The sequence below is a fragment of the Hemiscyllium ocellatum genome, unplaced genomic scaffold, assembly GCF_020745735.1.
Source record: "Hemiscyllium ocellatum isolate sHemOce1 unplaced genomic scaffold, sHemOce1.pat.X.cur. scaffold_641_pat_ctg1, whole genome shotgun sequence".
Taxonomy (NCBI): domain Eukaryota; kingdom Metazoa; phylum Chordata; class Chondrichthyes; order Orectolobiformes; family Hemiscylliidae; genus Hemiscyllium; species Hemiscyllium ocellatum.
The window spans coordinates 61918-73678 of record NW_026869148.1 but is presented as its reverse complement, the minus strand read 5'-3'; the positions used below and the strand labels follow the sequence as shown (position 1 = coordinate 73678).

The 11761-nt window shown below is 44.2% G+C and overlaps 1 long non-coding RNA gene across 1 annotated transcript; it reads left to right on the top strand.

Moving 5' to 3' along the window:
* Positions 1-6009: 6009 nt before the first annotated feature.
* Positions 6010-10628, top strand: LOC132814048 (uncharacterized). Its single transcript, XR_009644266.1, has 3 exons — positions 6010-6107; positions 8731-8813; positions 10555-10628. It is a non-coding gene; the product is annotated as an uncharacterized LOC132814048 (long non-coding RNA).
* The last annotated feature ends 1133 nt before the right edge of the window (positions 10629-11761 follow it).

Genomic DNA, 11761 nt, shown 5'->3' with positions numbered 1-11761 from the left:
ATCCAGGGAAACACAAGGAACTTGGATTGAATAGGTTAAGCTCATGACTGAATAAAGGAATCTTGAATTAAAGCAGTGCAAGACATGTGCCTATTTGACCCACATATCCTTTGGGTAGGGAAGGAGTGCTAACGTAGCAAAAGATTTGATTGATTCAAATCATCTAACTGAAGAGACACATTTCCCTGCTTAAGTCATGAGATCATTGGAAGGACAAAACACCATTTCTGGTTAAAGAATTCACCTTTCTCACCAGGTAATGAAGGCACACTGTCTCTGCAGATTGAGTCGTTGGCCACTGTTTGAACCACCTCCTCAGTAGAGCTATTTCCCTTTTGTGTGGCCAGAGGTTCTGCTTTTCTCCAAGAATGGTAAGGGTGAGCTGTCTTGTTTACTGCTGCTGCTGCTGCTCCTATAGAAATGTCACAGAACAACACAGATGCATAGTTTCAGGACACAAAAACAGGTTCTCAGTATCTGTGATTTACACAGGCTTCCTTCCCAACCTAAACCCATCAACATAGTTTTCTTTGATTTCTTGTATTCCAAGCTCCTCCTTGAATTCATCTGTTATTTGCTTCAATTATTCCTGATGAAGTAAGTTCTACATTCAAACCCCTTTTTGGTAAAGACTTTGTCGCCCTCTGCAAATTCCCGGTTAGATTTAATAGTGATTACAATTATATCCACAGATCCAGTGGATTCTGACATTCACAAGCAGAAACATCTTTTCCATGTCTACCCGATCAAACGTAACTGGACCATGTCACTCTTTTACAATGAGACAAGACTGTCCAATCTTACTTGATGAATTCAAATTCAGTTTGAATATAATTCCAGTAACTATTCTTTATCTTCCCTACTGCCTCTACATCCATATTACAATATGAAGATCGGAACTGTTTGCAGTGCTCCAAGGGTGATCTGTCCATGGTTCTACACATATCAAACACATTTCCATTCTGTCGTCCCAGAAATAAACCCATGATACACTTTTCTGTGTAACCTCACAAACTGGTGCCATTTGCTGCCAGTGACTCATTGCTATCTCCAGATCCCTCTGCCCTATTTAAGGACATATTTCCAAAGAGGAAGTGGTCTCTTTATTCTTTTGACCATAGTGTACTATCTCACACATGGGTGGAGGTTAATCTTCCAAAGCTTTGACTGCAATATTCCCTTAACCAAATCTTCCCAACAGTAAGTCTTCCTAAAAACAAAACGCCAACATATTAATGTACTTAATCTCGTCAACTATTTCTTATTTGAAAAGCACTAACTGTCGAGCTCAGTTTTGAACAACCATCCTCTGCCACAGTTATCAAAATGCCACAAGCTGAACGACAACCACTATTTACATTCATATTCACTGCAGCCTAAGAATGAGAGGTGGTATCATTGAGGGTCTATAAAATGGTCAAGGGATTGACCAAGTAGAGACAGAGAAAATGATGCAATCTACAATGAGTCGTCCTAAGTTTACAATGAAGGGAAAGTTGGAGGAATTACTTCTCTCGGAGAATGGTGAACCTGGGGAATTCCCTATCTCAGAACACTGTGGATTCTGGGACATGAAGTAAATTTAAATAAGAGACACACAGACTTTTAATCAGTAATGGGTTGAAGAGTTAAGGAGAGCTGGCAGGAAAGTGGTGTTCAGGCCAAGATGAGATTCACAATCAAGCTGCCTAAACTTTAAACATGAACACTTCTTAATAGTTCACTAGATCCTAACGAAATATTTTGTGCAAAACAAATCACATGATACATAGTTATTCAGAGAACAAAACAAGTTTGTTCATTGAAGAACCCAGAGGAAAAGGTGATGAAACAATGTGAGTTTGATATACCTCAACCATCATTTCAAGTGCATTCTCTGCATAAATTCTCCTTTTCCTCCTCGAAGTGTTCAACTTCTTGAATAATTGAGAAATGAAGTCACAGTTGTACAATAATAAATCAGACCCTTCAGTCCAACTTGTCCATGCTGACCAGATATCCTAAATTAATCTAGTCCCATTTGCCAGCATTTGTTCCATATCCATCTTAGAACATAAGACATAGGAGTGGAAGTAAGGCCATTCGGCCCATCGAGTCCACTCCGCCATTCAATCATGGCTGATGGGCATTTCAACTCCACTTACCAGCGTTCTCCCCGTAGCCCTTAATTCCTCGAGGCAACAAGAATCTATCAATCTTAAACCCTTTCTACTGATTATCAGTTTATTTTACTTTATCAGCACTTGAAATACTGACTTTTTTTTCTCCTAATATTGATGAAAGAAAACATAACTTCATTCATCCAAGTTAATTTTGTAATCTTTCACAAAGAAGCAAGTGAGAACAACATATAGCTGAGTGCAAACCAAAATACTGCAGTTGCAAGGTATCTGGGAACACTCTAAAGGTGAGGCACTCCTACTTTGGTGTAACTTGCAGTCTGGCCAAATTGTAGCAAAATGCTGTTCAGTTTTATCTGCAAACTATTGAATAAAATCCTCCTTGCACAATAATGAGGCAGCATTTTGGGATGTCATTTTTAAAATATATTATTATCAAAGTTACTCACAATTCAGAGTGATCACTTGGTGCTGTCTGCATAACACAGTACGAAAAGGAATTAACAGTAAAAAAACACAATAACCCAAACTCAGAGTCACAAATTCATTGATGTTGCATGGGTCCAGCATTTATAAGTAATCAATTTTTAGACATAACTACAGATACATTTACTAACTATATTGGAGTACACTCAAGTTTCTTACTGAACAGTGACAGGATTGGACAGAGTCCGCATGGATTTAAGAGAGGGGAATCATACTTAGCAAATCTACTGAAAGAATCCACAGAGTCAAATATTAAAGTAAGAAATTGCAGGACAGTTAGAAAAGCTTATCATTAAACATGGTAGACTGGGTTTTGTGAAAGAGAAAGTATATTTGTCAAATTTGCGACAGTTCATTGAGGAGATAACTAGCAGGGCAATCCAATGATGTTCTGTATTTGGAATTTAAAAATGCAAATGATAGGGAGCTACATAAAAGTGAATTGCACAATTGAGGAGCTCATGGTATCGGGGTAATGCATTAACATGGATTGAGGATTGGTTAACCACACTGGCTGTTGCTGAGTCCTCACTTGCAGTGCTGTATACAATGTTAGCTCCCATATTTAATAAAGGATAAACCAACATCGGAGACCATTCAAAACAGATTCACTTAGCTTCTTCAAGCATGAAAGGGTTGACCTATCAAGAATAGATAAGCAGGGATGATGTTATGGAAACAAGATTCTGAGGAGCTTGACAGGGTGGACGTTGACTAGATCTTCCAGCACCAGTGAAGTCTCAAACAAGGGAACATTCATTTTAGAAAAAGTAAAGATTTTTTTCTCTCAGTGAATGGCTAGAATTTTCTCACCCAAACTTTTGTGAAAGTTAAATGTGGGAGGGGAATGGTTGGGTTACTCTTCGGAGTGTTGTTCTGGCTTGTTGGGCGGAAGGGCCTGTTTCCACACAGTAGGGAATCTATGATTCTATCTCAAATTATTTTAAAAAGGGTAGATAGAGTTTTGAAATATTGAGCAGTTGAAGGCTATGCGGATGAAGCATAAAAGAGGTGTTGAGGCCTGGGTTGGCCCAGCCATGATCTGACAGAATGGGGGAACAAGCTGAAAGGGATGAATTGCCTATGCCTGCTCCGATTCCTTGAGGCTCCGTTTCATTTTATTTGTCTCCAAAGAAGAGTGTGATACAATGTGCTAAAGATCTCAGATGTTGTGAAAATGGGGTGTTTATGTACTGATTCAGATGGCATTGATTCATCAGTCACAGCTATACAGTAATGAGTAGGAAGGCAGTGCCCTCCATGAATAAAGGAAATCTACTGCAGAGCTCACGCAAAGGGAATTCTTACCCTCAGTAAACTCTCAACCACCCGACCTCTTGCAAAAATGCCATCCCATTTTCCAATTCCTCCTTCTCCGTCATATCTGCTCCCAGGAGGACCAGTTCCATCAGAGAACACACCAAATGGCCTCTTTTTTTAGAGACTGCAATTTCCCTTCCCATGTGGTTAAAGATGCCCTCCAACACATCTCGTCCACATCCCGCACCTCCGCCCTCCACACCCCACCCCTCTAACCATAACAAGGACAGAACGCCCCTGGGGCTCACCTTCCACCCTATAAACCTTCGCATAAACCAAATTATCCACCAACATTTCAGCCACCTCCAAAAAGACCCCACCACCAGGGATATATTTCCCTCCACACCCCTTCCCGCCTTCTGCAAAGACCATTCCCTCCGTGACTACCTGGTCAGGTCCACGCCCCCTACAACCCACCCTCCCATCCTGGCACTTTCCCCTGCCACCGCAAGAACTGTAAAACCTGTGCGCACACCTCCTCCCTCACCTCTAACCAAGGGCCTAAAGGAGCCTTCCACATCCATCAAAGTTTTACCTAAACATCCACTAATTTCATTTATTGTATCCGTTGCTCCCGATGTGGTCTCCTCTACACTGGGGAGACTGGGGGCGCCTCCTAGCAGAGCGCTTCAGGGAACATCTCCGGGACACCCCAACAAATCCATCACACTGCCCCGTGGCCCAACATTTCAACTCCCCCTCCCACTCTGCCGAGGACATGGAGGTCCTGGGCCTCCTTCACCGCCGCTCCCTCACCACCAGACGCCTGGAGGAAGAACGCCTCATCTTCCGCCTCAGAACACTTCAACCCCAGGGCATCAATGTGGACTTCAACAGTTTCCTCATTTCCCCTTCCCCCACCTCACCCTAGTTCAAACTTCCAGCTCAGCACTGTCCCCATGACTTGTCCGGCCTTGCCCTACCTGCCTGTCTTCTTTCCCACCTATCCACTCCACCCTCTCCTCCCTGACCTGTCACCTTCATCCTCTCCCCCACTCACCCATTGGACTCTATGCTACTTTCTCCCCACCCTCCTCTCGCTTATCTCTCCACGCTTCAGGCTCACTGCCTTTATTCCTGATGAAGGGCTTTTTCTCTGCCCTTTGGATGCTGCATGAACTGCTGTGCTCTTCCAGCACCACTGACCCAGAATCTGGGTTCCAGCATCTGCAGTCATTGTTGTTACCTCCCATCACATGACCCAACATCTCAGCACAAGCAGGACACACTGCGCATGCTCCAGCCAACAGTGACCCCGGGTGATTGATGTCAGCACCGGACCAATGAAAGGACGGTGGGCGGAGCTGGAGGACCTTGCGGGAGGTTGATCCTCCAACCAATCACAGTGAATGAAGGGCGAAGCTAAAGTAAACCATGTGATCACCCTCGCGCCCGACGCAGAGTCGCTGTAATAAATGCTTGGGAAGTTATAGAGAGAAAGGAGACGGTAAGGAAAGAAATAAACAGGGAAATGTGAGAGAAGCTGTGATGTCATGAGCGGAGAGGTTTTACATACAAATTGTGCATGTCGGAAAACACAAATTTGAACGTCCCAGTCCCGTATTTGCAGTAAATGGGGAATTGCCTCAGCGGCTGCAGGCCTGAGTGAGCGCAGCCATCTTTATTCAGGACAACGATTCACTGGACACGTGCGGAGCCGCCATCTTTGTAGGGGGCAAGGTGCAGCCAGGCGCATGTGCAGCCTTTCTCTGGTACAGAGTCATTGTGATGACAGCAGCCAATCCTGCTCTGATTCACCTCTGGGCTCCCTCAGGACCACTTTGTCAATGTCTAGCTTCCTCAGTCTCCAACCATGGGGGTATTTTTGGTCTGTTTTATACTGTATTATTACATTTATAGACCCTTTGTAAATGAGTTTTTCACTGCAGCCCAGCCCCTGACCATGTGCTGCTCTATTATCAGATTATTTTGTCTTGAATATTTTTGAGTCAAGAATTCTTTTTTCCAATAAGCAAGTGTATTTTCCTTCAGTTTCTGACTATCAAATTCTGAACCATTTTCATTCCCTGTCATGCATTTTGCACCCCCTTGAACTGTGTTTCTCTTTCCACAGATCCCAGTGATTAATGCCAAAGCCCTGTTGCCTGGGGAGAGGGTGATGTTTGACTTTCTTGTACAGCTGCAGTTTGTGTGGTGAAGGTGCTCCCACAATGTGGTTGGGTAAGAGACATTACAGATTATTCATTACAGCAACAGTGATGATTTGAAGATAATGTCAAAATCAAGAACAGTTTGTAATTTTATTATCATGCTTATAATTTCATATAAAATATCATTGAGAATTTTAGATATAAAGCCAGAGATGGAGATATTAGGTCAGGTGACCAAAAGCATTGCCAAAAAGCAGGTTTTGAGGGATGTCTTAAAGGTGGAACGCAGACCTGTGATGTTTTGTCTGCAAATTCCAGACCATGTTGCTTGAGCAACTGTAGAATCAGCTACACAGTTGAAGTAATGAATTAACAAATCATTGGGAGTCTCGAAGTAAATGGATTGACGAGGTCTCAAAGGATGTGTGGTGCATGGAGCTAGGGATGAGAACAGCCAGGAATCAAGTCAAGAATGAGAATTTTAAATTGTTGTTGCTTATAGGAGCCTTTTGACGGATGAACATATTTGGGGAGAAGTGAGCACGTGGGCGATAGAGCTTTCAATTTTTCTTGAGATTACAGAGAGGTTGAATTTGGGAGGCTGGCCAGGAGTGTGTTTGGATAATTTAAGTCTGGAGATAACACACGATGGATGAGAGTTTCAGTATATGAGCTGAAATGAGGGTGGAATCAGCTAGAAATAGTGGTGTTGGAGTGGGACTGGGCTGTCACTCTTACCTCACCTCTGGGATTCAGCTGGTTGTCAGGTTGTGAATCAGGTGGTAACACAATCGGGAGCTGAGTGGCCCTGGTGGAGCCTAAAATGAGTGTCACTCAGTTGGCTGTTGCTGAGCAGCTGCTGCTTGATAGCCCTGTTGATGAATACTTCCATCACTTTACTGCTGATCGAGGGAAATTGCCTGGGTTGGAGTTGACCTGTGTTTTTGTGTTGAACATCCCTGGGCAATGTTCCACATTGTCAGTCAATGCCAGTGCTGGATGGGTACGTGGCTTTGTGGGTGGCAAGTTCTGGAGCACAAGTTATCAGTATAATTGCCAGAATGTTAGCAGGACCCATAGCCTTTACACTACTTAACCATTTCTTGGTATTATTCGAACTAAATCAAACTGACTTAAAACTCACGTGTGTGATTTTGGAAACCACTGTTGAAGGCTGAGATGGATCAACCCACTTTGCAACTGGCTGAGAATTGCTGCAAATGCTGCATGGATGTGTGAGATCCCTCCGTTAGTTAGGGTGGGGATATCTGTTGTGCTTCCTGCAACAAGTTGATTAATTGTCCATTACCATTCACAAGTGGGTGTGGCAGAATTCTGATCTGATCCATTGGTTGTGGGATCGTTTAGCTCTGTTGCCTGATGCTGATGATGTTTAAAATGCAGATGGTCCCGTTTGGTAGCTTCAACAGGTTGGCACTGCATTTTTAGGTATGCCTGGTGCTGCTCATGGCATGCCCTCCTTTCCTGTCCATTGTGATGGGTGAGTGCGGGATGTACAAACCCATGAGGTTACAGATTGTGCTGGAGTACAGTTCTGCTGCTGTTGTTATCCCATAGTGCCTCAGAGAGATCCAGTTTGAGTTCCTACATCTGTCCCATTTAGCACGGTGATAGTACCACTCAGCTCAATGGAGGTTTTTCTCAACTTTAAGATGAGGCTTTGTCTCCAAAAAGACTGTGGGATGGTCGCTCTTACCGATACTGTCATGGACTGATACATTTGCAGCTGGCAGATACATGCTGATAAGATCCAGTATGTTTTTCCCTCTTGCTGGTTCCGTTATTGCCTGCTGCAAACCCAGTTGAGCAGCTATGTCCTTGAGGAACCGACCAGCTCAGTCAGTAATCCTGCTGCTGAGCTACTCTTGGTAGAGGACATTGAAATCCTGTACCCAGAGTAGGCTTGTCACCATTTATTACCTCAGTGCTTCCTCCAGGTGTTGTTCAACATGGAGGAGCACTGAGTCATCAGCCGTGGGAGCACGGTACGTGGTAATCAGCAGGAGCCATGAGACTTCCTGGTGTCCAAAGTCAATGCTGAGTACTCCCACGGCAAATGGTTCCTGTGTGTACACCACTATGCCATCACCTTTGCCTGGTCTGTACTGCTGGTGGGACAGGACATATCCAGAGATTTCAGGAGAAAGTGAAGACTGCAGATGCTGGAGATCAGAGTCGAGAGTGTGGTGCTGGAAAAGCACAGCAGGTCGGGCTGATGAAGGGCTTAGGCTTGAATCGTCGATTATCCTGCTCCTCAGATGCTGCCTGACCTGTTGTGTTTTCCATCATCGCACTCTCGATATCTAGGGATGGTGACGTTGGTGTCTAGCCATTATCTGTAAGGGATGACTCTGTGAGTATGACTTTGTCAGGCTTTTCTTTCACTAGTCTGTGAGACAGCTCGCCACGTTTTGGCACAAAAAAAACCCGGATGTTAGTGAGCAGGATGTTGCAGAGTCAAGAGGGCTGATTCTGTGGTTGTATTTCCTAATGCCTTGTTAGATGCCAAGTGGTCCATCCAGTTTCATTCCTTTGTTGAGACTTTGCAGTGATTAATACAGTGAGTAGCTTATTGGGCGACTGTCAGGTTGGCAGGATTTTTTTCGCCATTGACAATGTTTCCATGGAGATCAGGAGATTCCTAATTCCAGTTATTTTTTTCTTGAATTCAGATTCCACCATTTGCCAATATGCGATTTGAACAAGGACTTCAGTTGTACATTTTAATATTCTGGATAAAAGTTAAATACATTAGGTTTGTTCACTCATTTTAAATATCACTAACCCTGGTTTTGTTTCTTTGTAAAACACTGTCCATCATCCTGTCTCCTTCATCCTTCTCTCCAACAACAAGAGCAAGGAGCACATGGAGTTTCTCTGTCACTAAGACTGAGACAATCCGATCAACTGCCTCTGCTGCTTCCCTCCATCCCACTAGCCCAACGAGACAAACTACCTCACATTGTGTTCCTGATTTTTGTCCCAAACTTGCAATTTTCTCCAGTCTCTTGTCAAGCCTTATCAGAGCTCATCTTGATCTTTTACTAGTCTCGCTAAACCACAGACATTCCAATTCTGTTTCCTCCTCATCACAACCCCCTCGCCAATTCACAGATATTGTTCCTTGTTCTGTCTGTCTGTCTTTTCTGGTTATGTCCTTCTCATCCATTCTGCAAATAACTAACGTTTGACCTCACCATCATTTGTAAATCCTGCTCCATCTCCACTCTCCCTTTCCTTTCTGAATTCCTTGTATTTGGTGTCGCTGAAGGATCTATCCTTGCTCTCTCCTGTATCTCACCTACATACTGCCAGGAGGTGACATCGTCTAAAAGCACAGTGTGAGGATTCACATGTACACTGACGATGCCTAGCTCTCCCTCCCCATCATCCCTCTCCGTTGCTCCACTGTTACTCAGTTACCAAACTGCTTATCGCATTCCCACTACTCGATTAACTGCAATTTCCTACAATGAAATATTGTTACGGTTAAACCCATTACCTTCAGTTGCTATTACAAATTCCTTTCCCTTCCTGCTGAGCCCCTCCCTCTCGCTGGGTGCAGTCTGAGGCAGAACTAGACTAGACTCATCACAATATTGCTGTTATATCTGTAACCCCAAGGTGACTTTTTGATCAGACATCTACACAATCATAAACACCAGGAATTCCAATCTCTAAAATGTTGCTTGTCTCCACCTTACCCCCAACTCCATTATTAATGAAACCCCTTACCGTGTCGGCGTTGCCTTAAACTTGATGAATCTGAAACTGAGCCCTTGATTTCGTGACTGACTCAGAATCTGCTAGCTTTCAGTGTTTCCTGCACAATTTTCCCCCGGTGCCTTTGTGGTGCAGCTTTCTACAGTTTCCACCATGTAAATAGCACTCTTTTCCTTATTATCCCCTCCAAAATTACCGACTTTGCATTTTTTCAACTTATACTCCATCTGACAACTTGTTGACCCCTTCTCCTGTGCATCTCTCACTCTTCACAATCCTCTTAGAACTTTACAGTTACGCCTTTTCTAGGAGATCCCCCCCCCCCCCGCGCCTTCTAAACATTTACTGGGAGCACTGGGCAGTGTGAAGCCTGCAGAGTTGCTCTGTTTTTAGAGATACTCTATGGGAGGAGCTTGCTGCCCATTGGGCAAGTTGCCTCCATTCTGACCATCGAGCTGCATGAGTCTTTCACATCCCATGTCTTATTGATGAGGCACAGCGGTAGCACGGAAGGAAAAAATGAGAAGCCAATCCTGCTCTCCACATCTCACTGACTCCGGGAACATTCTGTCCCGTGTGTCAAAGATCTGCCCTGTTCAGTCACATGAAGTCCCAAGGTGGAAACTCCTAGAAACCCACATAGATTTCCATCTGAACTGACTGCTGACCTCCACAAGGAGTAATGTGTCCAGTCATCCTGGGCCAGGAGGAGGGGATGGTGTGAGATTCTAACCTGAACTGACAGTGACGGATTTTATAAACGTGTATTACAGGATACTACAGGTGGACATTCAGATGGTAATCTCAGTCATTGTAACACCAAACTTTGATTGAATTAGTCAGTTCATCAGGACCTGGATATTCGCATTGTGTGTGAGTATTGTATTCCATCTGAATCCCATTTGCTGCATAAAAGTTCTCCTTTGAATCTTCCAAAACCTTTAATGTGTGTCCTGTAAGCCTTGTAGAATGAGCTGATGGGCGTAAGGTTGATTATTATAACGTGTAACTTTCTAAACCCTCTGTCACAACTTCCCTCAATTGCCTTTGCTACAAGGAGAACAACCTCAGTTTCCCCAAACCCCTGATTCCCCAATGTCTGTTTGCTCTCTATAAGGTACACATCAGGATTGTGTTGGAACATTCTCCACTTGCCTGCATCAGTGCAGCCCCCAACAATATTAAAGGAAGTGAACATCCTCCAGGACAAAGCACTGTGCCTGAGTGGTGTCCCATCCCCCACCTTCAGCATTCCCTCTCCCCACCCCAGAGACACAGTGGCATCACCGTGTAAAAGGTAAAGGCAGCATTGTCCTCCCAGACCATAGGGCTGCTCTCTCATTAGGGAGGAAACTGGAGCCCCTGGAAGAAACCCATGCAGACACTGGGAGAATGTGCAACTCCCACAGAGACAGTTGTCCAAAGCTGGAAACGAACCTGGGGTCCTGGCAGCAGTGCTAATCACTGAGCCATTATGCCACCCTAAAATTGTAATTTGATTCACAACTACCACTTCCTCTGATAGTTCATTCCACACACAAACCATTGTCTGAACAAAAATAAACAAAAAATTCCCGAACACGTTCTTAAAGCCATTCTGCTGTCACCTTAAAAGCTATGTCCCCAGTCTTGAAACGCGTCCCTTCCTGGAAAGGACACCTGCTGTTCACATTACTGATACCACCCCTCCATGATTTGAGTCTAATAAGGTCGCTCCTCAGCCTCCTGCGCGCCAGTGAAAGAAGTCGCAGCCTATCCAGCCTCTGCTTAGAATTCAAGCTATCCATTCCCATCAACATCCTGGGAAATCACTTCTGAATCCACTCCAAATACATAATGTCCTCCCGATATCAGCATGACCAGAACTGGACACAGAATTCCAGAAAAGGCCTCCCCAACATCCAAAATAACGTCCCAACTTCTGTACTCAGCGGTCTGAGCAATGAAGGCAAGTGTGCTAAGCACCTTCTTAACCACCCT